We start from the raw sequence: 27805 nt of genomic DNA, 5'->3' as shown, positions 1-27805 counted from the left end.
AATAGTCACAACCGTTCTGTGGCTGTACCAGCCCACACTGGGGCAAGAGTACAGAGGAGAGTAATGGAAGCATACCAGGAAAGCTAGGCCAAGATCCATGGGAAATGACTTTGTTGTCCCTGGAGTAGAACGATGAGAGGCAAGGCAAATGGTGGGGTTCCTGCAATTCTATGCAGGAAGAAGAGCACAGGCTGAGGGTAGTAGGTGGCAACTGATGAGTGAAGAGTAGGCTACAAAGTGGGGTGAGAACAGGGGGCTAATCCCCTTATTCCTACACGAAGTGTCATGAGAGGTTGTAGGTCCAGTCAGGACTTCCACTTTTAAAGTCATCTCAGAAAGAGTCACACAGAGTGAACTACCAGGAGCAAATTTTGTGTGTCTCGAAGGAAGGTATCAACATGTTATCCTGTGGCACCTCCCAATAGCACACACAATTGTGTAGTCTGTTATTTTAAGGTTTAGCTGGGATCCTGACGTTTCAACATCCTCTCTTTGTCTCCCCATATATCCTAAAGAATCTGAGTATATAACCTTTGTGGCTAATAACTTTGAAATCTATAATGATCAGTTACCTGGATCTGAGCTAAATGATTTGGTGCCCCATCCATAAATTGTCCATGGAATTGCTACACTTAAAAAGCAATGAAGACCAGAGGGTGTGGCAGCAGGCTATTAAGGCCCCAATCCTGGGCCCTGCATAGCATACTTGCAGTGGTCTGGTGGCACAAAGTAGATTTGAAGCTGGAGGATCCCTCTGTATAGGAGAAGCTTCAGTGCCTGTAAAGCTGGTACAGCTCTGACACTATCCTCCCCTAACATTCTGGGCTGGGGGTGTGTCTGAGGTATCTCTACCTCCTAAGGATCCTCAGCTGCCAGAACAGCACTAGGAGGTCTGGGAGCAGCTGGGGTAAATTAGAGCAAACATGAAAAAAAGGATTGCCTAACCTGGACTGAGGTTGAGATTTTAAAAATCCCCACTCTGGTTATCAAACAAAAGACAGCGGGACACTGAGCTGAGGGGTTAACATTCTTCCTTCATCTCATTGGAGAGCAGGAGAGGAGGGCTGTAGCCATCAATCAGGCCACCTGTCTTTCTCTCTCTTTCTTTCCTTTCCTAATCAAACTGGTAGTTACCTCAGGTCTACTCCACTCAGAGGCCCAACCTTTTTCCAAGAAGTGGCTTTCATGAGTGCTGGGTGGAGCTCTTTCTGAGACATCCCCCCATATAACTGGGTTCCTGCTCTAAAGAGCAGGCCTATCAACTCACTGAACAGCAGCAAAGCAAGAGCTTTGGGATTCTTTCCTTATCTGAGGTAAGTAAAGGACCTATGTGTTTCAGTTGGACATGGGGGCCGTTATTCAGAAAGGTGCTTTAGCATGTGAGTAATCCCATTGATTTCAGTGGGACTAGTCTCTGTGTTTAAAGTTCAGCACAGGATTAAATAATTTTGCTAAACTGGGGCCTAATTCAGGATATAACACAATAATTATGCACTCTACTTCATTAGTCCCAACTCCACTATCCCAAAGCCCATAGAACCCCAGCTGTATGGGGAGGACTTCCTTGAGCTTGGGGATGGGGGGAGATAACCAGCTCTCTCTGCCTCTTCCACACTTATGGTTTGATTTTCAGAGGTGTTGTACTCACAGCTCCTGACTTCAGTGGGAGCTGGTGAGGCTAAGCAGCTCTGAAAATCAAGCCATTACTTGTTAACTGTTTCTTGCGCAAGTTCCCTCTCAGCTGTGCAGTGGAAGTGATAAAAAGATTTTAAAATGATAAACGAGGAATCTCCCCTCCAGTGCAGAAGTCAAAGAATGAAGAGATAGTGCTTTAAAGGAGATGGGTCGATACTCCGGTAAGGGTTCATTCAGGGCAAAACTCTTCCCTAGCAATAATTGACTGCAAGGGAATTATAGCAGGGATGGCTCTGTCTCTGCTTGCCTGAGATAAACAACTGGTATTCCACTGTGTTTGACTGATTACGTAACTAAAATGGTGTTTTATATAACGGTTCTTTTCAGCAAAGGCATGACACTGAACACCACATTACCCACTGATAGTGATTTTACATTGTTCTGTATAGTCTCCTTAAAATTGGTGCAATACTACATTGTTTTATTAAAGGAAGAAAGTATATTTATTGCATTTTTTTAACTTGTGTCTTACATTTAAGTAATGGATATTCTGCAGCTCCAGATTTTTGGGGAGATGCATATTTCATGTGCATATATAAGCAGATGGCAAAACAGGAGTAAATATTACCATATTCCAGCATCTGTATTGTTTATGGAGTGTGTGAGTGACAAGACAGCCTTCAGTTCTCAAAAACTTTGAATATATGGAAGTAACGACTTGCAGGGAGCTGAGTGACAGCTGCAGCCCTTGGAACATGCAGTATTGTAGATTGCTATAAAATCTGTTCCGCTTTAAAACACACACAGCTAAGACTTTCTATGAGCAAAGAAATGGAAGTACTAATGAGCCAGCCTCTCTCCCTCATATGGCCCCTTTGGGGCTATAAATTGACTAGGTATCTCCAGCTGAAGATCTCCTTGGTTTGGAACTGTCCTCAGTTGGTTCCTACATCACCTCCCTCCCATCTTGTGTCAGGTGCATACTGGGGAGATAGATGTGGGCTACTAAAGGTATGCCAGTGGGCTCCATCGATCCCTGTCTGGCAGATGACACCTTTGGTGACATCACGCACTCACAAGCTCTAGAGCAGCCTCGAGGGTATGCCGGGGCTGCAGCCAGTGTAGAACCAATCCTTGGATTCAGGGGCTATCTTGTTTGTGGCTCCTCCCATTTGGTGTGTGTATTGGGCACAGCAGAGAACCTAGCCTTCAATTTGCATGTCTAAATGATGTCACTTAACGCTGTAGAGATTTTTGGCTAATGTGCAGGGCATCAGTAAGCAAAGATCATGCAGGTCAGTATTTATTCAGGAGCGATTTCACTGTAAATTCACTGTCTAGCCAGAAAATGTTCTTATGTTCAAAAGATGCAGCCAGATATTGTTACATAGGCAGGGTGGTCTTCAAAGGCCCATGTCTGCACAGGTCTTATTGTGAACTGGAGACCTGCTTTCCCACTTAAATTACTGTATACTCCATGAATCTTTCTATCAGGTAATCCATGCACAGCTTGCACTCACTGAATGCAGTGTTAGAGTAAGTGGGAGAGACAGCCATAACTTGGTACAAAGATGATTAATTTCTGTAATAAATCTTGGATTCTATTCATTTTAGAGAGAGCTTCAACATTGCTGACTTTGCCAAATGTCATATGTAATGCAAGTCTCCTTTCTTAGTAACTCTGGTGTAAACCTGGAGCAGTTCTAGTGAGAAACTCTGCATTGATACCAGTACATCTGATATCAGAAACCAGACCAGACATTTTTAAATCAGCAGTTCCAGAAAACTTGCATCCAAGAGTTTTTAAAAGCTGGCTGAGGAGCTTGCTGGACTGTTAATACTGATCTTCAGTAACTCTTGGAGCACTGGAGAAGGTCTAAAAGACTGCAAGAAATCTAATGTGTCAATTTTTAGAAAGGGGAGCTGGGATGACCTGGGTAATTATTGGCCTGTCAGACTGACACTGATCTTGGGCAAGATAATGGAAAGACTGATATGGGACTCGATTAAAAAGAATTAAAGGAGGGTAAGGTCATTAATACAAAGCAACAGGGGTGATGGAAAATAGATCCTGTCCAAGTAACTTGATATGCTGTTTTTGGTGAGGAGATTACAAATTTGGTTGATAAAGTTAATAGTGCTGATGTAATATACTTAGATTTCTCTAAGACATTTGACTTGGTACCACACATTTGATTAAAAACCTAGAACGATATAAAATTAATATGGCATACATTAAATGGATTAAAAACTGGCTAACTGTAATTGTAAATGGGGAATTGTCATCGAGTGGGTGTGTTTTCAGTGGAGTCTCACAGGAATTGGTTCTTGGCCCTATGTTATTTAATCTTTTTATCAGTGATCTGGAAAAAACAAAATCATCATTGATAAAATTTGCACACGTCCCAAAAATTGGGTGAGTGGTAAATTATGAAGTCACTGATTCAGAGCGATCTGGATCATTTGGTAAACTGGGAGCAAGCAAACAATATGCATTTTAATACGGCTAAATGTAAACGTATACATCTAGGTACAAAGGATGTAGGTCATACTTGCAGGACGGAGGACTATCCCAGGAAGCAGTGACTCTGAAAAAGATTTGGGGTTCGGGATGGATAATCAGCAGAACATAAGAACCTACTGTGATGCTGTGGCCAAAAAACCAAATGTGATCCCGAGATGCATCAATAGGGGAATCTCAAAGGAGTGGAAAGGTTATTGTACCTCTATTTTGTATTGATAAATTGTATAGTCGATTGCTCAATCACACTTTGGTTTGTTATGACATATTCAAGAGACCAAATAACCAATATCAGTCAAGTGTATTGCTATAAGCCGATAATAATATAGTACAGGAAAAAGGTTTAATAAGATACCAGTCTCTGGGAAGCTGTCTCGTGCAACGGTGTTACATTCACCATACACAGTGGGTGTGCTCCCAGAGTTACACCCCTAAAGCCATCTTTTTAATGCTCAACCTGTTTACAATTCCAGTAAGAGGTAGAAAAACCTCATATGCCACAGAGCCTGAGAAATGGCTCACTTTTTTTCTTATTCAAAGTCAGACACTGTTAGCTTCCAACTGCACAGAGATGTGGCTGTTCCCAAATCATTCTGGAAGGATGGAAGCAGAAGGCCCTGTGCAACTATTTCAATGCCCAAAGTCCTGACGGGAGCTTGGATGAATTCATGTTATTATCAGGATGTAATTTAATGCTGTGTATAATGTTGTCTTCTATCCAGAGACGCAGGTAGTGACGTTTCTGGTTAACAAAGTGGAGCAGGGCTGGATTCACTTCAAAAGTACACTAGCACTAGCAGGCAGGACACTGTGGGTTTGTGTTTTGGCTGTTGCTTTAAGCAAACAGTCAGGTTGCTTTGTTTATCACCAATTACAGGTGGTTGGAGAAAAACAAACAAAATCCTCCCTTTTTCCATTAAAGAAGCTGTTTGTTAGCTACTGTTTAGAGGGTGCACATAGTCCTAAAAGATCAAATTATTTATGGTAGTGTGTTAATTAGGGTTTCTCAAGGCTTCTCAGGTCTTGGAACTGATTCCAGCTTCAGGGACAATTATGGCAGGTAAATACTTGAGGCACAAAGATGTAGTCTAATCTAGATGAAAAAATTCACCCCTGTACTGGTACAGCCAGGAGTGCTTTTGGCTGGATACGGTACCCTGGTCACACATGGGAAAATAGCTATTCATGGGGTGGTTAGTGGAGCAACCAGGACTTGCCAGCTGCCCTGAGCGTGGGCAGATCAAACGAGCTTTTGGTGGTCATAGGCCAACAAAGCGATTCTGGAGGAGTTCTAAGGTCAGATTCCACTCTCATTTGTACTAGTGTAAATTTGTATTATCTACAGTGATGCCAAGCCTTTACTATCACTCCCATTTTCTCACTCACCCATGACTTCTGATTTACAGCACCACTGAATTTGGCCTAATGGACATAACTTATAATGGATCTTAAATGTGTCAAATACATCTCAGGTGCAGTGTTCAATTCTAAACAATACAGGACTGATTCCCCTCTCACTTACCCTGGTCTCACAGCAGTATAATTCCAGGAACTTCAAAGGCATTCTTCCTGATTTACATCAGAGTTGGCTCCATGTTTTGTATATTCCACTCCTTGGACTTCTGTCTCTCAGTTTACAAGCATTTGGCATTGTTCAAATATGCTGCCATGGTTACCCAGGCATCACTGACTCTGTGGGTCAGCTAGGGATCAGGCTTCACACTCCTTATTCAAGATCGAAGGTAAAGACTGTTTGCAGGTCTCCTTTTTTTAAACTTATGCCTTGGTACAGTGTTTCTAATACATTATACAGAAGATGCTGTCTTTTGTCTACCCTTGGGATTTAAAAAAGCATCAGGAAAATATTTCCTCCAGCTCAACCCAATTTAATTAGAGATTTTGGGGGTGTCTTGATGTTTGGGTGCTCAACTTGAAACCTCTATGAGTGAGATTTAAGCCTCCCTATGCTTGGCTGCTCTGGGGGCCTGGAGAAGCCTGCAGTCTAACTTAGAGAGCCCTGGGTGTCAGTCTATGGGTCTGTCTACACTCTGAGCTTGGGTGTCATTCCCAGCTCCAGGAGACATACCTGTGCTAGCTCTGTTTGAGTTAGTGCACTGAAAATAGACTGTGGCTATGAGTGGCAGGAGGGCCTACCCCGTCTGAGGCACTAGGCATGTACTGAGGGCAGCTAGCCCCTCCTGTTACTTATGCCGCCATGGCTACATTCTATTTTACTGTGCTACTTTGATCAGAACTAGTGTGGGAATATCTCCTTGAACTGGAAATTACTTCCAGCTGGAAGTGTAAGTATACCCTATGGAGCATTGCTGTGTGCTGGGGTCCTGCCCCTGGGATGCATACTGCTGAAAGGTTAGAAAGTGGCCCTTAAAGACAGCTTTACGGGTGTCTTCCCAGTTTCTGCATGGGAAGCCCTTTACATGGCTCTGATCAATTTACCCAGCTGGAAAGGGGGTGAGAATCACACTCTGACTCAATGGCAGAATTCCCACCTACTTAAATAAGAAAGGGCTCAGACACGAGGCTTGCTGCTTGTTATGGTAAGTGTAGGCTTACTGGTAAAAACAAGTTACAAGGATGGAATGAAAAATATACTGTGACTTGAAAAGACAGGCTAAAATGGGTTATGCTGAATCACTCCATCTGTTATGTTCTCTGTTGTTTTTTAGTCTTACCCCCAGTAATTTTGAGAACTGCACAGTGCTAGAGCGGAGATTCTTTAAAAGATAGGTTACACATGTTAAAGGAAGAATGTGCCAGTTTTGTTGAATACAATAATTATCACTGCAAAGGATCAGGCAGAGGTCTTGTATATCAAATGGATTATAAATAGGAATTTATATAAACTCATTAGAGAAATCAGAGGAAGGCAATTGAGTTTTTCCAAAATGTTAGTTTCCATCTACTTTTTTCTCTTCTGATTGTTTTGTGGCAAACTGGATGGCAATTTGTCCACATTCTGTGTATCATGGAGCTTTTCTGATCCTTGGTTTATGTTTGGTTTTGTTTTTTTGCTGGGTGCTGTGAAATTGCAACGCTCACTTTCAGGCATGCAGGAAGAAGGCTCATTTGTTAAACACTTTCTAGACAAATGTTTGTTTTTATTGAGCATTTTGAGAGCCTGAATGTGCTGTCATTTTGAGTAGGAAAGAAAAATAAAAGCAAATCCCCTGTAATCAGTCATGGGAATGTGGCCATTAACATTTAATGGAAGCAGGACTGGGCCCCAGATCTCTGTTCTGTCAGCGTGCATAGAAGCATACCCCACCCAACTGTTTTCCATGTGAGGGATGTTAATTTCAGGAGCAGCTATTGATCTGAGAATTGGCAGTTTTTTCTTTGCACCAGAATGTTCCCAGTTCATAATAGCCACATCACCACAACTGGAAAAAAAATCAAAACCCAAACCATCCAAAATGAAATAACAAAATCCATTAGATTAAGAATGAAAAAATTATGAAAACAGTGACTGTGACTATTAAAAATGTGATAAGGAAAAAAGCTGCCTCTGTCTTCAACAATAGAAGTAAGAAATAATGGTTGTTTGACTGGCTTTTCAGGATAGATCTAAATCATTCTGATCTTCATGGGTAGAGAAAGAACTGTCTCTCACTCAGACTTTGCCTGAAGGTCAGGTTCGTGTTCTGGGAAACAATACTGCAGCAGCTGGCTTCAGACACATTTATTTTCATTATGCTATCCTATGGGCTGGGGAAAAAATATCTTGTAATTACTGGAAATATGATCATTTGCTTTTCCAGAGTCAGACCAGAGCTTTACAGAGCCATATGAATTAAACAAAGGCCAGGGAGAAAACAGGTTGTTGTAGAAATCTGTGTCGGACTTGCAAATGCTACTTATGCAGTCTGAAGATTGTGTTATACGTAAAAATCTTTCTTCAGCTATTTCTATTTTCAATGGTACAAGGAAAAGGTTTTGGCTGAAAAAGACTGAAGCTCTGTCTATCATTAAAATGTAAATCAACATAGCTAAATATTTCACACCCCTGAGTGATATAGCTCTGCCAACCTACACCCTGGTGTAGACACAGCTAGGTGACAAAAGAATGCTTTCATTGATCTAACTACCACCACTTGAGGAGGTGGAGTTGCTACAGTGATGAGAAAAACCTCCCCGTTGCTGTAGGCTGCGTTTACCCTACGAGGTTATGCTAGCATAGCTACGGTGCAGTGGCTATGCTGCTATAGACCCTGTAAGGTAGACGTGGCCTAAAGCTCAAACTACAAAGAATGTACTATGGTCTGTGATGGGCCTGCTCTAGAATCAATTGAAGTCAGTGGAAAGAATCCCATTGACTTCAGTGGGTTTATGGTTGGGCCCACTGTAATTGTATCCTGTGATACCAGTGTTTACCACCCTTTTCATATTGGCAGCCCATTATTCAAAAATCAAATGTTTTGTGACCCCTCCCCCATAGATTTTACTCTTACTTTTATAGTAAAGATCAGTGATAATGTTATGCCTACGTAATTGTGTGTGTTTGTTTCAAGAGATTGACCAAAAATACCTGACCTTGAAGGGTCAGGGTGTGAGTGGAGAGCAGTTTCTTTGCTTTAGATTGTAATAACATTTTGAATGTCTGAAGACCCCCTGATTGTCTTTTGTGACGCTTGATATCTCAACTCCTTAGTTGAGAAGCACTGCTCTGTACATCTGTAACCTTACAGTTCCTTAGATGCTATTTCTCTCTCATTGGATTAGTGATACTGTTACAACTAGTTGTACAAATCTGGATGCAATATTGCTTTGGTTAATGACTATATTCTCAGTCTGAATACAATTTCAGAGACTTGCTGCCAAAAGTATCTTTTTTTGGGTTTTGGCTTTGACCATAGTACAAAATGTAAAAAACCTCTGTTTCATCCAATTATACTTCTAAATAGAGAGTATAGCCCAAAATGAATTTCCCAGGGCACTGAATAATAATCAGTGTGGATTCCACAATGGCTTTGATTGAAAACCCAGCTAAAAACAAAACAAGGCTGATAGTTCTGGTTTTTGGGTTTTTCCCCCTTTGCCCCCCCCCTTTTTTTTTTTTTTAAACACTGTATTGCGTACTTTCCAGAAGAGAGGTTGGGATACTTTGCACGATCAATTTTTAAGCAACAATTGCTTGGTTTTAAAAAAAAAAAAAAAAATCAATGGCACCAGGTAGCCCATTGTGTTTGCTAACCCATTATAACTTTTTAGCCCATATGTAAATATTACTGATCGTCATTGAAGTTACCCGGGTTGTTCTGAGAACAGAATTTGGGCTGTGATGATTTCATCACTTAAAGCACCAGAATAGACTGGAAGGGTTATTCTTCAGTTTTACCTAGTCCTGGGATTTCTACAACATACCCTCCTGAGACTTGAAATACTTGAATGACAAACATGAATGAAAATGTATCAGTATTATTTTCAGCTTACTGTTGGGCCATAACTTGCCATCATTCTGCCTGCAAAATTGCTATTGAAGTCAGTGCACATTTGTACAAAAACTGATGGCAGGGTACAGCTCCTTGATTTTTAGTTGATTCAAAACATTTTCTGTTCAGGAATCTCTCCTAATAAAAGACTAAGAGTTCAATATCTGGTGCTTCAATTATCTGGGAAGGAGAGGAGGGGGAAAAAAAAGGCCAATTTAGCACTCCTGGAATTTAAAATGTTTCCTGCATTTCAGGTGGTGGTGGGGAATCAAAGTCTCTGTCTGGGAGTGTGAAGGGGTGTACCTGCCCTACACTGGTCAGGAAGGAGTTAACCCCACCTTCTGGGTGGAAGAAGCCCCTCCCCTCCACCCTTGCTGGGCATGCTCCAACAGGTGCACTACTATAAAAGCAGCTCAGGTGGATGCCGAGGAGGAAGGATGTGTGGTGGGGGAGCTGCCAAAGCACCAGACTGCAGGAGCTGGGGACCCGGAGAACCAGGCAGCTGCTCAAGTGCCTGTGGATGCCAGGCAGCAGCCAGAGCTGTTGGGGACTATGCATGCCAAGGTATCCGGAGTCCCCAAAGGCTGGGGCTACCCTACCCACACAGCTCTGAGGGTGAGGACAGCCGGCGAGCTCAACTGGAAGGCTCAAGCGCCCTACCCTGCCCCTAAAGGATGACTAGGTGTACCTGCCCCGTGACAGTGAGTCTGTGCATGCATCCTGATTGTCACAAACAGCTTGGCTTTGAAATCATTGAGGATCCATGGAGTCCTGATATGTTCCTGTGCCATTATGTTACTGTATCACATGACAGCCATGTGAGGGTAGTGGCTGTCAGACTGATCCCTGTCTAAGAACCACAGACTTTTCAGCTTTCACAGTCTAGTTCTGAAGGGTATTACATAATCACATGGGGGGAAAAAAGCCTGTTTTCATTCCCTCTCCCCAATGATTGTAGAGAAAGAAATGGCAGGGGAAACCACAACTTTCAAGCCAGCAAGACACTCCAGAAAGTTTTCTTCCAATATCCTTTGAGACGTTGTAAAGGGGTCCATGTTTCCCCCTTGCTGCTCTGGGCTTCTTCTCCCAAAACCACACACAGCTGCAGCTTTGTGCTCCCACTAGCACTCTTTATTTACAGGCTTGTCTTCCCACCACCAACTATTTACAGGTACGGTCCCAAGTCAGGGGTCACACAGTCTCCACCGGCAGGGCAGGGCAGCTCACCTCCACCTGAAGTTTCTGCCTCTTAGGTTGCACGCTCACCCATTCCGGCTACTGCTCCTACTTCTTTCCTTCAGCAAGCCTCTAGTCTGCCCCCTGAGCTCCTTCCTGAGAGCTTTTATAGGGCCTGTCTCATGAGCCTCACAGCTGCTCCTCATTAGCCCATTCCCTACAGGCTCACTCAACTGGCTCTTCTCCCCCTTTTAATTGAGCTCCAGGGTGTGGGCACAGCTGAAAGCTCCTAACCCAGGAGGGGAGGAGCCACTGAACCTGGACTCAATTAATTACAGGGGACAACGAATGAAGAAACAGGGATGGGCGTGAAGGTCAAAGGGCAAAATGGAGGGGACCTGATGGGGACACTGAGCAGAGGACCCCAGACAGTGCCCACTACTCCTCGAAGGTAGCCAAGGAGGCAGTGGATGTGGCCCAGAGGAACTCTACTCAGAGACGGAAGGAGGCCCCACAGTTGCAGAGCACCTCCTCGGCCAACATCCTCTCCTGGTGTTGCAGATAACCACCTTGCCCATGGCGAGGAAGAGGTTGATGAGGAGGTCCTGTGACTGTGTGGGGCCACAGATGGGGTAGGAAAAGATCAGAAGACGTGGGGAGAAGTGCAGCCAGAACCTCAGGAGGAGGTTCTGGAGGAGCTGGAATAGGAGCTGCAACCTGGCGCACTCCAGGTAGATGTGCGCCAGGGTCTCCCTCATGCTGCAAAAGGGACAAGCTTCAGGACTGGGGGGTGAAGCGTGCCAGGTACATGCCCGGGGTCATGGCTCCATGAAGGAGCTGCCAGCCAATATCCCTGGCGGGCCATGGAGCCAAGGTGGAATACAGGATGGCCCACAGGGGTCTCATGCCCTCGACAGGTGGTAAGAGGTCCCGCCATTTGGTGTCAAGGCGGGACAAGCAGGTGAGGAAATGGAGAGTGTGGAGCATGAGCATGTAGAGATATGCCCGTGGTGCAGTTTGGAAGCACACTGGCTGCAGATCCCGCAGCCGGCTTGGGGTGTGTGGGAGAGGCAGTCGGGGGGTCACAGGCAGGAGCCCGATGAAGAGGTCTGGAGGGCCCGGGGCAAGGGGCGGGCAAGGAGCATGCTCCCTCAGGACCCGCTCGAGGGAGGCCTGAGCAGTGGGAGGCAAGGCTGTCCTTACCTCCTGGAGTATGCGCTGGAGGGTTCAAAAGATGGAGAGCCCCATGCACCGGCCCAGCACTTGGGGATCCACCCAGTCCTCCCAGTCGTAGTTTAGGAGGTCTCCGATCTTGGTGACACCTGCTAGGACCAGGCTCTGGTGCACCGAGTAGGATTCTGCACCTGCACACCGAGATGGGGGTTGTGTAGCAGAGGCTCCGTGAGGCAATCCACCCCCTTGGTGGGCCACCACAGACCTGGTTGCAGAGATCAGCCTCCAGATATGGAGGAGGTCCTGATAGAAGACTGGCAGCTCAGAGAGGTCTCACGGAAGACCCCTTAGGTGGAGAAAAAGAGCTGACAAAAGAAGGTGTGCGCCAGCGTGCGCCACACTGGACTACCTACACTATAAAGGAACCTCTGCAGGGCCTGGAGGTGGAAGGTGTGGACCTGGCTGCGGATGCAGCCCAGGCCCTGTCCCCTGTTCTCCAGGGGGACACTCAGGACCTCTGCAGAGACCCAGTGCACTCCTGGCCAGAAGAACTCCAGAATGGTCTTCTGAAGTTTGGCCAGGAAGCTCGGTGTCAGGACTAGGGTGTTGAGTTGGTGCCAGAGCATGGATAGGACCATCTGGTTGAGCTCCAGTGCCCTCCCACACAGGAAGTGCACAGGAGCAGTCCTGTCCACCTCTGGAGCCACTCAGCCACCCTGCCCTCCAAATCCTCCCAGTTCTCCGGTGGAAAAGGATGGGTGGCAGAAAGGTACATGTCCACATAGAGCAGCAGACCTGCATGCCACTGGATAGCTGAAGTGCAGGTGGGAGGGAGCTCATCCGCCACCCAGCCCCGCCCATCAGGCCAGAACTCTTGACCCAGTTGACCTGGGCGGAGGAGGCCGCTGAGTAGACAGCTTGGCAGGCCTCCACCCGCACCAGGTAACCCGGGTCCTGGACCATGAAGAGCACATCATCGGCGTACGCTGACAGCACCACCCACAACTCTGGCTCATGGAGCACCAACCCCGTCAGCCTCTTGCGGAGGAGACGGAAGAAGGGCTCAATGGCCAGAGTGTACAGCTGGCCTGACAGCAGAGAGCCCTGATGCATCCACGCCCAAAGCTGACGGGTGCGGTCAGGGTTCAGTTGAGCTTGACCAAACACTCCACGGAGGTTTCAAGCACCTGGAGAAAACCCACAAATTGGGGCTTGAAGTCAAATGCCCGCAGAGTGCCCAGGAGATACCTGTGGTCCACCCTGTCGAACACATTCTCCTGACCCAGGGATAGGAGGGTGAACGACAGACCATCCCTGCACCCAAGCTCCAGAAGGTCCCGGACCAAATAAAGATTGTCAAAGATGGTACAGCCTGGGATGGCGTAGGTTTGGTCGGGGTGGATCACATCCGCCAGCACGGACCCTAGCCACAGCGAGATGGCCTTTGCTATTATCTTATAACCCAGGCTGAGGAGTGAGACGAGATGCCAGTTCCTGAGGTCGTGGAGGTCCCCCTTCTTGGGCAGCAGGGCGAGCACATTAGGGTTCCAGTGGAAGAGGGCTGGTTTAACCCTCAGTACTCAGTCAATGCCCTGCTTTTTGAGGCTAAGGTGAGAGCCATAAACTGGACATCTAGTTTATAATCGTGTAGTTAGTTTCTGGGGCCAGATCCTCTGCTGGTGTAAAATGTCACAGATCCATTGACTTTAGCTGAGCAACAGATATTCACACAATTTGAGGATCTGGCCCCTTTTATGTAATTCCTTTGGGCAAAATTCACCTCTGTGCAGAGGGCTTAAGAGGGAGTTAAATAGTGAATACATCAGTGGTGGCTCACAGCATAGGGGTGAATTTCAGTGTGTAAGAATAACTTATCCAGATGTGTTTGAAGTGAACTGCCCATGAACATTGATTTAGCTAACAAACCCCAGTGATGATGAAGACAAGTGAATTGAAAATTATTGTGGGAACAAAGATGTATTTCGGAACTGTTGCTGCAGCATCCTTAGGACTGATTGCTGTGTGTGCAAGTCCGAAAGGGGGTCATAAAAGAGAATATTATTGTTGGGAGCGGAGTGGAAGAAGAAGACAGGTCCCAAAATAGTTGGAAGATCACTTTCACTGGAAGACAAAGAACGGAGATTTCCTGTAAAGGTTTTCCATTGAGAGAGATGCTCATCTTTGTGAGACAGAAACTACATGAACATCAGGAGAGATGTACTGGAGCTCATTGCAACAGTCTGTTAATTTGGAGGCCAAGGCAGATATTTTGTTGTAATGTAACAGCTTCACGTAACTTAATCAATATTCTAGCTAGAACAGAAACATCAATCACTTTTCAAAGAGAAGCTAGCTAGACCCTGAGCTTAGAATCTAGCTAGCTAAGCTTTTCAAAGTGATTGGTGATTCTCTTGCATCTACAATTAATTTTGTTTGTGTCCTTTCTCTTTACTCTCTACTCTCTGCCAATTGACTTATTTAAGAAACTTGTTATGGACTTTGGGGATGGTAATTGTCAGACAACCGTGGAAAGAAGAAAACCGGTTCCTGACCTTAAAAGAAGGAGTGAGGTAGTGGCTTCTGGCTGTACAGCACAAGTGGGTGAAAACATCTCCTCAGATGGGGTTGCTGAGAACAGGATGGACAAGACAATGTTTAAAGTTTGACTGAGCTGCATGCGCTGAGTTTCTGTTAGGGCTAGGTGAAATTTTTTGACTGAAACTATTTTCAGTGAAAAATGCAAATTTGGTGACACCAAAACATTTAGCGAATGTGTCAAATTTGTCAAATTCTTTGTTACCAAAAAAACCCAAAAATGTGTGTGTTTAAAAAAAACCAAAATATTTTATTCCAACATTTTCAAAAAGTGTTTCAATTTTTGATTCAAAATGATCTTTTGTTCTGAAATTTCCTTTAATTTTATTTTAAAACAAAATGTTTATAAAAGGCTCAAAATCAAAACAAAATGTTTTGTTTGACCCAAAAGAACTGGGGTGGTTTTTTGTTTTTTGTTTTGGTTTTTTTTTGTTTTTTACTTTTTGATATGCTAGAAATTTCAAAAACATTCATTTCCAGTTTGACCCAATACAAGTTTTATTTCAGATTTTTCAGAACTTTCAATGAACCAAAAACTCCATTATTAGCTCAGTTCTAGTTTTTATGAGCTAGAGTGTCACTGTCCTTACTCAGGTCAGGTCTACCCTACACTCTTACATTGCTATAATTACGTCGCACAAGGGTGTGAAAAATCCACACCCCGAGTGACTCAATTATACCGACCTAACCTTCAGTGTAGACAGAGCTATGTCAACGGGAGGGCTTCTCCCACCAACATAGCTACTGTCTCTCAGGAAGGTGGAATAACTACACCAAAGGGAGAACTCCAGTTGGCTTAGAGCGTCTTCACTAAAGTGCTACAGCGGCAATGCAGCGTTTTAAATGCAAACTTGCCATTAGTCTCTTCTCAGATGCAGAGGAACAGCAGAGGAATTCTGAGTCACAGGCCTGGTCTACACATACCTTAAACTTTGGCGGCAGTCAATGGGAATTACATAAGTTATGCAGAGTGGCTTGCGTAACTCCCGTTGACTTCTTAACTTCTATTGTGCGCAGCGTCTTCACTGCACTGCGCTGCCGAGAACACAGTTCCCATTGACTCAGCACTACACCACTTGAGGTGGTGGTTTTAACAAGTCAACTTCTGGCTCGATTGAGCGGGTCTTCACTGACTGCTCAATCGATCTGGAAAGATCGATCTGATGGCAGCGAATTTGCCCCCGTCAATGAAGATGTACTCACAATTCAGTGCATGGGTCCATGGTTTGATCCTGGAGTGATACAGCTACTGTGCCACTTTGACTCAGGGCAGATAGGGCGAGGCTGTAACTTTACTATCTGATCATGTGAATGTAATGCAATTTGGATCTTTAAATATAGGATTTTGTTGCTATCAAATAATGCTTATTTTATTTGCTTACACTTACCAGAACTAAGAGTAACTTCTTGGATTCTTGTATAATAGTGACTGTTGTGATTCAAAGGTGGTCACATTGGTCTCGGTTTCACCTCTCATCCTCTCCCCACTTTGGATATTACAACTGTTAGTTCTCACAGAAATGGGGTGAGAAAAGAATTATTCATACAGTAAGGCTAGATAAGAGCTGAGGTATGAAAATAGGAAAGGAAAGGAAAATTGAACTGGACTTGAAATATAATGGCACCCAAATTATTAAAGAGACCAACCAAACCAAAACTAGGTTGAAATATAGTCATGACAAAGGACCTGATCCAATTAAAGCCAATGGGAATCTTTCTACTGACTTCAATGGGCTTGGGATCAGGTTCAATGTCTCCAGGTAAAATCATAAAAGCAGTATTCTCTTATTCATTATCTCTCTATCTGAGAAGCAGAGAAACTGCCCTGAAGCACTGTTTCAGCCGTCAAACCCACAGTTTGAGCTGTTGTCCATGCTCTGAGGTGGGGGGACTGAGCTTTTAATCTAAGCACTCAGCCCTTCAATCCATTCACCAGATGAACCTGGGACTTTGTTGCTTCTTCCAAGCAGATGATACTCCTAGACACCCTTAAACGATGCCCTTTCCTTCCCAGGCAACCTTCAAGAATTGGCATCTTGCTAGCTTCCTTGGCAAGTAGAATGCACCCTGTTGTACCATTCCATTAAACTTCAAGTTGCATGGGTTCATCTTTATTGTCTGTCATTTTTAATTATCCACATTTCCTAGATGTGGCCTAAGTGAAATCTGTGGTCTCATACAGAGCTGAGTGGCTTTAGAGCAAACTTCATCATCTGTACAGAATTATTTCCTGCAGTTATGGTCCTCTGGTGCATATTAATATATTAATTAGTCCAAACAATTGATTGCCCAGATGCCTGAACATGATTATGTGTGGTGGATTAAAATGAACCAAAAGAAATATTCAGATGTCACACAGCACACTAGGCCACATAAAACAAGGGGATTAGATATGGTGAATTTCTGGTAATGAAAGCAGGAATCACGTTCACGTCACATAATCAGCTTAAAAGGCCCTAGATTCCAGAAAGTAGAACTAAAATAACTTGACCTACCTTGGTCCTGTAATCTTTAAATACTGCTTAATATCTGCTGTTCAGCACTTGGCAATAATATTTACTATGAGTTTTTAATAACATACACTGTATCCAGGGTTTACACTAATTAACAATATACATATTCACACACAGACAAAAGACTTCACTGTACGAGGGTTCAGACTGAAATGAAGCATTTGTGACTTGAGGGAAACAATCACAGAAGAAAGCTGTAGCTGAAAAAATCCAAAGAAAATATAGGGAAGCCATGAAATACTCCGGGCTTGTGGCTTGCATGGCTGCTCAGGGCAGTGAGGAGATGTAAAGTGTTCTCTCTCCCCTCCCCCTGCAGGGACTACACTCATCTTAAGCAGCATCATCAAGGATGGGCCTCTACATCCCTGCCTGCTCATGTGGGTACATGGCCTTCTTTCAGGGACCATGGGACAGCGCAGTTAATGCCACTCAGATCTGAGCCCAGCTGAACTGCAGTTTAGGACTCCTAAACTTCCCTGCACTGAGAGTTAAATGAGGGGAAAGTAGAGAGGGAAAACTAGAACCCAGATGAAATATAAACCAAGTCATCTATGAATAAATTGGCTAATGAACCGCCTAATCCTTTTCCTATTGAAATCCAGGGCAAAAGTCCTATTGACTTCAATAGGCACAGGCTCAGGCCCTAAATTGTAGTATGGCCAGGAAATATTCAACTATTATGGTGTGGAATTCATAGCTTCATCACATTTAAGGAGAGCAGGGACCCTTAGATCATCTAATCTGACCTCCTGTATAACACAGGCCATTACATTTCATGCAGTTACCTTGTATTGAGCCCAACAACTTGTTTTGTCTAAAATATATCTTCTAGAAAGACATCCAGTCTTGATTTGAAGATATCAAGAGATAGAAAATCTACCACTTCCTTGAGAAATTTATTCCCATGTTTCATAGCCCTCACTATTAAAAATATGTACTCTATTTCTAATTTGAATTTGTCTGGTCTCAGCTTCCAGCTGTTAGTTCCTTTTCTGTCTTTCTCTGTTAGATTAAAGAGCCCTTTAGTATTTTATCCCCATGAAGGCACTTAGATGCTGTAATCAAGTCACCTCTCAGTCTTCTTTTTGATAAGCTAAACAGATTGAACTCTTTAAGTCTGTCACAGTAAGGCGTTTTCTCCAGCCCTTTAATATTTGTTTTTGTTCTTTCCTGAACCCTGTCTAGTTTTTCAATATCTGTTTTAAAATGTGGATAGCAGAACTGGACACAATATTCCATATTGGTCTCACCAGCGCCATACACAGAGGTAAAATCACCTCCTTATTCCTACTCACTATTCCCCTGTTTATACATCCAAGGATCGCATTAATGCTTTTTGTCACCGCATTACCCAGGGACTAATATTCATTTGCTTGTCCATTACGTTCTCTAAATACTTTGCAGAGTCACTGCTTTCCAAGATACAATCCACCCATTCTGTAGGTGTGGCCTGCATGCCTTTTCCTAGATGTATAACTTTGCATTTGGCTGTAATTTTAAAACACATTTTGTTTGAATGGGTCCAACTTACTAAGGGATCTATATCCCTCTGTATGACTGTCTTGTACTCATTATTTACTCTTTCACCAATCTTTGTGTCATCTGCAAATTTTATCAGTAGTGAGTTTATATTTACTTCCAGCTCATTGATGAAAATGTTGAATAATGTTGGGCCTAGTTCTGATCCCCGAGGAACCCCATTCAAAATACTCCTCATTCAATAGTCACCGATGACTTCTTTTTGTGATCTGTCCATTAGCCAGCTCTAAATCCATTCAACATGTGCTTTATTTGAAACTACAAAGTACCCCAAGAAATACACTAAAAGTTAAAATCTCAATCTTTTTCAGCAGCAGCAAGTTTTTCCTCTCCGCATTTCCCTGAGAATGGATCAATACCTACTCCCTTTTATTTTGTCATTTTTCAGTAGCTGGATAGTTTAGGCAACCTGCTCAATAAAGTGTATACTGTTTCCTTACCCATGGGAAATTCTCCAAACTGACATTCTGCAGGGTATTCTAAAGGGAGCTCAGGTTTTTGTATGGAATACCTACTCAATATTTCTCTTTGAAATCTTCTACCAAGCCTTCTTTCTTTTCCTCTTCAGATATACGAGTCCTTAGCTCTCTTTCATGGAGATTTGAATGTATGTAGCATCTTGCATATTTAGTAAATACCGTGGGCCTCATTCTGAGCTCATATGGGCCCTGATTTAGGAATACATTTAAGCATGGACAAGCAGGGGCAGGGGCCCTCCAATAAGTGGCGGGAGCACAGAACTCCTCCTTCCCCAGGGCTGTGGGGGTGGGGAGAGCGAGTTTCTCCTGCTCTGAGGCTTTAGGGGTGGGGAGGGGCAACAGAACATGCCCCTCTAAAAGCTTATTCTTGCACACATTCCTGGTGTAGTTCCATTAATTTCAAGGGCTTTTTTCCTATTTTATATTGGTGTAGGAAGGAGAATCTCACAAAATAGGGTGACCAGGCAACAAAATGGCAGATGAAATTCAATGTTGATAAATGCAAAGTAATGCTCATTGGAAAACATAATCCCAACTATACATCTAAAACGGTGGGGTCTAAATTAGCCGTTAGCACTCAAGAAAGAGATCTTGGAGTCATTATGGATTGTTCTCTGAAAACATCCACTCAATGTGCAACGGCAGCCAAAAAAGCTAACGGAATGTTATGAATCATTAGGAAAGGGATAGATAATAAGACAGAAAATATCATATTGCCTCTTTATAAATCCATGGTACACCCACATCTTGAATACTGATTGCAGATCTGGTTGCCCCATCTCAAAAAAGATCTATTGGAATTGGAAAAGGGCAATTAAAATGATTAGGGGTATGGAAAGGCTTCCATATGAGGAGAGATTAATAAGACTGGGGCTTTTCAGATTGGAAAAGAGATGATTAAGGGGGGGATAAGATAGAGGTCTATGAAATCATGACTAGTGTGGAGAAAATAAATAAGGAAGTGTTATTTACTCGTTCTCATAACACAAAAGCTAGGGTTCACCAAATGAAATTAATAGAAGTGCTTCAGGGTCAGTCATAGCAATAGGTGCTACATATGTATACAATATTATAGCATGTAAACTAGCAGTACCCTGGATGTCTAATTTATTAATTATGAAATACTATATTGGTCTGATTTCCTTTTTTCTGACACCAGTGTAAATCAGGAGTGACTCCACTGAAATGAATGGCTTTATATTGGTGTAAAACTGGTATGAGTCAGAAAGAATTGGGCCCTCTATATGATAAAAGTGTGTAAACCAAGTTTTCAAATCAGTTTGTGTAGTGTGACAATGGTAAAAAATCACTGAAAGAGTCACTTCCTTCTAACTCTGAGGAAGGAGCATTTTTTTGAATAAGGAAAACAGAATTGTACTTAAAACTACTGTCTCCTGCAGGGTCTCTGCCTAGAAGAGTAGTTTCATGCTGTTTCATACCCTGAACCACTACTCAATAGAGTGATTATCCCATTCAAAATTGTGCAGGATGTTTCCCCTGCCATTCACAATCACACAGCATCCCTGTGGCAAAGACATGAATTACTTACATGGGAAAGTTACGCTAGGAAAGTATTTAGTGTCCGTTTAGTGTATTTTAATGAAATGCAGCAACTGAAGACCAGGAGGAGAACCAGAATTACTAGCCAGCTGTCTGTACACCTCCAGTAAGTACTCAGCAGCTTCTCTGTGGTTCACAGAACACACTTTGGGAACTCCTGATTCTATGGTTATGGTCCCCATTACTGTAGAATCTGAGCAGCTCACAGTTTTATTGCACTTATCTACACAACCTCCTTGTGAAATAGGGAAGTGATATTATCCCCATTTTGCAAGTGGTGAATTGAGGCTCAAAGAGATTAAATTAAATTAATTGCTTCATCTTACAAAGGATGTCTGTGGCTGCACAGAGAATCGAATCCATGTCTCCCAAGTATGGAAATCTGTGTTAGCATTATATGCTATCACTTTAAATTCTATGGTGTTTCCCTGGTCCTGTTTGCAGGATAGGGGACTGTGAGGCATGCAAACTGGGGTCTTCAGCAGATAATCTGCAAAAAGCCGGGCTCGAGCAAGGTGGGGTGGATTGTGCTTCTCCACCTTAGGGAGCAGCCTGCTTTGACTCTCTCTCTTTTTGGTTCCTGGGCGTTATTGTTCTGGATTCTGAAAAAAATTAGTTATATTGCAACCTTCCAGAAAGAGTATTTAATGCTTCTATATAATTTCTCTGTTTGTGTGCCATAAACTCAGCTTTTGGGCCAGTGCTCTAACTGTTGGTTGCTCCTTGCACTTGATGAAAGACATGAGCATGCACATGGAGGAGAATTTAGCTCTACACCTGTCGAGTGAAAATCAACATTTATCCCTCAGATCAGTAGTAGGCAGGTGGACCCCAGTGATTTGCGAGAAGATACTTAACAAATTAACTTCATGGCTGTGTGATCTGCTTATCTTAATTTGTATGCCCCAATAAGTGTCATTTTGTAATTCTAATTAAAGATGAATGCTGCAAAAGACACCGCAATCTTTCCTGGCTTTATCCTTATGTGCACAGCATTTTGTGTTGTTACACTTGTCTTTTATAAATTCCACATCAATAACACATTTAAAAATAAAAATGGATCTAGTAGCAATAAGTACCGTTGCTGACTTAATCATATCATCTTTATTTGAGTTGTAGACTTTGTCTCCTCAAGGTGTTCTCACCCTACAAAATTAATATGGACACAAGTAAAGTCAATTCATTTTTAGGGCCCCAGACCTGCAGAGGTGATGAGTAGAACTTGGGAGGGGAGTGAGGGATTCTGCCTGGTACAGTAGCTGGGTGAGTAAAATAGCAGAGAGAGGATCAAACCACAAAACAGCGAGGCAGATTTCAAAGACTGGAAGGTTTGGATCTAGAGTGTCAAGTCTTCCCCTCACAAAGACAAAGCCATTTAAAAATGTAGATCTAGATGCAGGTTTCAGATCCAGCATTTTGGGTTGATTTCTTCCTCTTAAAACATGGAAGAGTTCCTGGTCTTGAGGAAATGGATGGCTCTGAGGAGGTGGGGTAGAGACTGGAGAAAGAGAGAATGTGATCTGATTTTTTTTCTTTTTAATTTTTTTAAATTTGCCTATAAATAATTGCCTGTTTGGGGTAGGGTGACCAGATGTGCCAATTTAGGGGCCTTATTTTCTATAGGACCCTTTTACCCACCCCCATCCTGATTTTTCACCCTTGCGATCTGCTCACCCTAGTTTGGGGCCTAACTCTGATCTCACACTGACTTTAGACCTTAGATTTCAATAGAATTACCCCTGATGTACACTGGGGAAGATCAGAATCAAGCTTGATCTTGCCAAAGCAGAGTCTGCACAACTTCTTTTGTATATAGTTGAGCCCTGTTCTCTCCACTAAGCCCCAGAGTGAGTGTGGCACTTCCCAGGGGTACAAGGTTTGTGAAGCACCTCACCACCATCTGCCCTTAGCAAGAGAGTCTTGTCTGTGCCTGCTGTGGATTAGCTCCCTGACTCCACCAGTGTCTGGCAACACACTGACCCCAGAATCCTCTGAATGTCCCTCTAGAGTGCTCAGCCCTTGATCAATTGAACATGCACACAACCTTTACACCCAAAGGAATAGCAATTACAAAATTCAGTTCAAAATCACCACTCCACTTACCACACAGCACTTAGAAATATGTATAGTGAGAACAAGATAATACACGTTTATTGTCAAACAGAAATTCAAATGATGTAAGATTATTGGACCCAAGAGGTTACATATTAAACAACGTCATAACATGCTTTCTAGAGATTAAACTTAACTCAGAAGCAGAGATGCCAAGGGTTGACTGTCCTTAAGAGTGAGATTTACAGCCCCAAAGAATGAGATTAAAGGATGGGAAATGGAGACTTTCCAGGTGTTGCGTTAGGTCATTGCTTAAGACGGGGGCTCTTATCTTTGGTTTTGGTGACATCCAATAGTCCAGGTTTTTAATCCAACCAGCATTTAATAGTTTGTTTTAAAATGTACACTGCTTAATATTGCATATGAGACACTTAAATGTCCTAATTCATACTAACGTCTAGGGCATGTGAGAATTCTATATGCAGTGCAAACCAGTGGATTTTAATAAAAACAATTTGCTGGTTGAAACAAAAGCCTGGATGTTGGAGATCCCTGAGGACCAGAGTTAATTGCCCCTGGTTTCGGGGCACAGTCAGTAGACAGAACAAGAGAAATATTCAAAACTAAACTGTTTTTATATAAACCTAATACCTGTCCACCCCATTTTATCAATACTATGTTTGTTTTGCATTTCACCTTGTCATAGTGATTATCCATTTGAAAAACACTTTACAGTACAAATATTATTTGGTTTGTATATTATTGCTCATACTACATTTGCAGAAAACTAAATAATCAGATTCCAAAATAAATAAATGCAAAATACATTCATTAAAATTAAATGACAATAAAACAACCAAACAATACATTAAATGAATGTAAAAATAAATGAAGTAATGAAATTGAATTTAATTAATTTTAAGATAACAAACCATAGATAAAGGATTCAGATTTCATTTAATTTCATTAAATCATTAGTTCATTTCTTTTAATATCTCATTTGGTTTCACATTTTATTCATATGCTTTGTTATATTGCCATGTGGCTCCCTTTGAGTCACCGAAAGAAGTTATAGAAACAGCAAACTTGAAACATGGCTCAGGATTTGCCAGCTTCACTTGGATAACAGAGGACAGTGTCCTGTCTAGTCCAAGGTTTGGTTTGAACGATGTCTTATTCTTTCGAACAAGAATGAACACTCTCTCTTCTCCTGAATTTGAGTGCGGTGAAAGTAAGACAAGCCTGGCAACTCGCTGATGGGAACTGGAGAAGACCACTAAGGGTTTTGACATTGCTACGCTATGCCCACACTGTGTCCATCCTGTATTGCACAGTAGTGTTATCTGTGTCGGTCTGTAGTGCTGCCTCATCCTAGACACATGGAGGGATATCTGATTTCTGCATCAACTGGTAATCCCCAAACTCCTCTTGCAGCTTCTCAGTCTCAGGTGGAGAGTGATAGAACGTGCTGCTATCTGCCAACAAAGTGCTCGATCTGCTCAAAAGTGCAGTTTTCCCTAATATCAAAGTTCACAAAAGCTGCCATATTTAACATTCCATCATTCAGAGATAGCTAAGGATGCATGGGAGAAGCTACACTAGTACAGAATGCTCTGGCTGTACAAAAGAACTTCCATTTTGCAAGATGACCAATATTCTCTTGCTCTTCTAACTTCTGTACAACCTGTTTTGTGACCAAACCTACAAACACTGTTCGTCTCTTTCAGTGCCTGAGTAAAAATATTTTGAATCTTTATATACCTACTCCAAATGAGTGAGGGAGATAGCCTGCTAATGAGTGAGTCTCACACCCAGTGAGTGAGACTTGACGTGTGTGCAGAAGGCATTCCTTGTTTCCTACAGGATAGCGTATCCCAAGTCCTGTCCACAGCATTTTCCACTAGGATGGCTGAGATTCCCCTTTCGTAAGTGTACTGGAATGTCCACATCACCCCAGGCAAAGCCGGTTGTTAGACAATTAACCTGATAGGCTGCACCCGGATGAAAGCCAGAGCCTGAAACACTAATTGATGATGAAGCCTAGCTGGGCCTAGGGCAGGGGTAGGCTGAGTTTGTATAAAACCAGCAAGCTAAGCCCAGAAGGAGGTTGCAGATGGTCTGTAATCATTTCAGAGAGATGTGTGAGGTTACTGAGGCTGGCAAGAAGCCAGAGAAGGTGTAATCTGCAGTTACTCCCTGAGAGATGGGAGTTTGGGCTAGTAAACTCAGAGATGGTCTAACAGATAAACAAGGAAGCAGGAAGGAATCCAGGGAAGTAGCAACATTGCCAGATATAGGGTTCTTGGCCTGGAACCTACAGTAGTGTGTTAGTATCGGTTCCCCTACCAGCTGCTGGAAAAGCAGCACTGGACCTGGCCTTGGATTGGAAGGCTGACTGGAATGGCAAATGGGCCACTGATTCAGGGGGACTTTGATACCCTGGAAGGGCAGGACTATGGGTCAGCTGGCAGGAGGCAGAGTCCTCAAATCCCAGAGAAAGAGACCACAGGTGAAGAACTGACAAAAAGGGGCTTCAGACTGGTGAGGAGTTAATTCCCATGGTGGCTAGAAGGAGGCACCCTGCTGGTAAGTTCCCTGTGGATAAGATCAAGCCTGCTGGCAGCTTGTCTTCACGGACTGAAGGATGCCAGAGTGTCCCTGTGCACCTTCTGATATGCCAGACTGACCTTTGATCTTCACTGAAAACAGAGCCCCTCCCATCCCCTAAATGTTTACCTCTTCCTGTTGATTTCCTTCTGAAGGCTCTGAAAGCTCTATTTTAGCATGTGCCTCAGTATGCTAATAGACTTCTGTTGTAAGGCACAATGGTCCACCAGGGGGTTAAGTGTCTCGTGCCTCCTGTCTGGAGAAATTTGTCTCAAGGCTTGCTATCTCTGAATGTCCTTCTCTACAAGGCCTAGAGAAAAATTTAAACATGTATAGTACATACCAAATAATTATGGTGAGCAGCATGACCCAGACTTTCATTAGAAACCCTAAATGATGCTTTTGATGAACCCAGGGTATTCCTGTACCCCATCTATCCCTCTGCCAGTATGGTTTTGTCTTGATTGCTCATCAATGATCTTTTAAACTAACAAAACAGAATTGTGTACTGTCTTACATTATTTACAGCTTAATGTAAGCTGCACAAGGAACAGCCATCACTATATAGGCCTGGTCTTTAATCTTTATATTTTTCAAGTGTTTATTAATAATGTTGAGAGATGAATTAACAGATTCAATAGAGCTGGCTGAAAAACTTTGAATATTTTATGACAAAAAGGTATACTTTGCACAAAAAGAAAGTTTGTGAAACTTGTGGCTGGCTCGAGGATGAAGGTTTGGGTGGTGGCTTGGTTTTTTGTTTTGTGGGGCCAGGTGGGCAAAGACAACCGTTAATCATCTCTTTGTCTGCCTTGTTATCCAAGGCATTTGGCCCTGATTCAACTGCATCTTTATCACTGACCTAAATTTAAGTACATGAGAAGTCCTATTAATGGAACTGTGCATCTTGTTGAATTGTGACCTTTTGTTATGCACTCATCATCCTAGTGCCTGGGTTCCTAGAAGAATTGTTGTATGTGTGTAGGTTGTTTTTGTTCTCTGTCCTTCTTTTCTAGCTAACTATTGTTCAGATTGCAACTTCCGGAGGATGGGCTATTAAAGCTCAGAAAAAGCTACTGATGCTTAATAAATAATAGTAATACTAACAAGTCTCATTAAACCTGAGAGGAGGTAAGCTGTCATTAATTAGGATACAAAGTCACCTTTTTACCAGGCCTTAAGGAGTTTTACTGGAACACTTGTAAACCTACAGGGCAAGGTTCATCAGAACTTTCTGGGTACTTTGAACCACCCTGCAATGCAAACCAGCCCCAAACCTAACTAAACTGTCTGGTTAAGATGAGTTTATGGCCACTGTGAGTGATAGGAACAGTCCACAGCAGTTATGAGACATCTAGCCCATGATATGCTATATAATAGAACTCCCTGATGCTCTAGACCATTGAGGTACTTGGATGCTGTCACAACTTGCCCCCTACCTCTTTCTTTTAAGGGCATATTTTTCCCCATGATGATAATTCACATTAACGACTCTTAAGTTCTTGTTCAATGTTATCCTAGATCAGTCACAAGGTACGACACCACCAGAAGGATGCACTTCTAAGAGATGAGTCTGGGTGACAGCCCTGCTAAATGATGTTCTACCCACTGAAGGAGTTGAGATTTCACTATATTTGGTTCACCATACTATCTCACATATCAGGGTTGAACTACTAATCTGTATGATTCTACAAGATAACTCCATCACAATGAAACCCTGTGCCCTCAGGGAGCCACATAAACTTCATAGATCCACCTATGCATGACAGTTGCGGGACCTGGGATATAATAGAATGTATCATATAATTTCAGATACTGCTGAAGAAAAAAGCACTGATAGTGAGAGAAGCAGAATAAAAATGCATCTCGGCAGTGAGAGAGTCAATCAGTGATTAGAACATACATTTTAGAACTCTTGAAGGTTGCTAGTGGTGGGAACAGAACTAGAACAGCATGTAAAAAACAAAACAGCACCCCACCTTGCACCCTCACTGTTAGAAATTCAGCAGAATAGTATCTTCCCACCAGCCCTTTCAAGTACATGGAGAGGAGGTGCACAAAGCAGGGTTAATTTTGTGTAACATAAATTAATAAAAGCTGTGCAAAAGAATTTTTCAAAGCCTTCCTTGCTAAATAAATTACTGGTTTATGTTTTATTCAAAAGCTTGAGCTGCCAGCAGAGAACACAGAAAACAAGCACACTTTCAATTAAAGTAGCAGCCAGGATTTTCCTTCTGGCACACATCTGACGTTTTTTCTCCCCCCTCCTCAACCTCAGTTGTATGTTTGCAAGTGCACAGTATAATCATCTGGGCTCATCTGTGTGCCTGCGTGCGTACCCCCCGCTCACACCATCTGAGCCTGTATATTCTAGCTTGTTTTCTGAAAGGAGTACTGCATGTAACATTTCCCGGCAGTCAGGCTAACATCCCTGCAAATGCAGCTGGGGTTATAGTAGTGGTGTGAGGCAGGGGTTATATAGGACTGATATCAGGCTTTACATAG

The 27805-nt window shown here is 43.0% G+C and overlaps 1 protein-coding gene across 1 annotated transcript in view; it reads left to right on the top strand.

Moving 5' to 3' along the window:
* The first annotated feature begins 1113 nt into the window (after window positions 1-1113).
* The window catches only part of TRRAP (transformation/transcription domain associated protein), a 303743-nt gene continuing 277051 nt past the window's right edge, over window positions 1114-27805 (top strand). Inside the window, exon 1 of the mRNA XM_067550926.1 lies at window positions 1114-1313. The gene's annotated coding sequence lies outside the window, so the exon portion shown is untranslated. The remainder of the gene's footprint in view (window positions 1314-27805) is intronic.

This window comes from Emydura macquarii, unplaced genomic scaffold, assembly GCF_026122565.2.
Source record: "Emydura macquarii macquarii isolate MOO-44397 ecotype Brisbane River unplaced genomic scaffold, CSIRO-AGI_Emac_v2 contig_1348, whole genome shotgun sequence".
Classification (NCBI taxonomy): domain Eukaryota; kingdom Metazoa; phylum Chordata; order Testudines; family Chelidae; genus Emydura; species Emydura macquarii.
The sequence above is the reverse complement of the archived record's forward strand: the minus strand, read 5'-3'. Positions and strand labels throughout refer to the sequence as shown.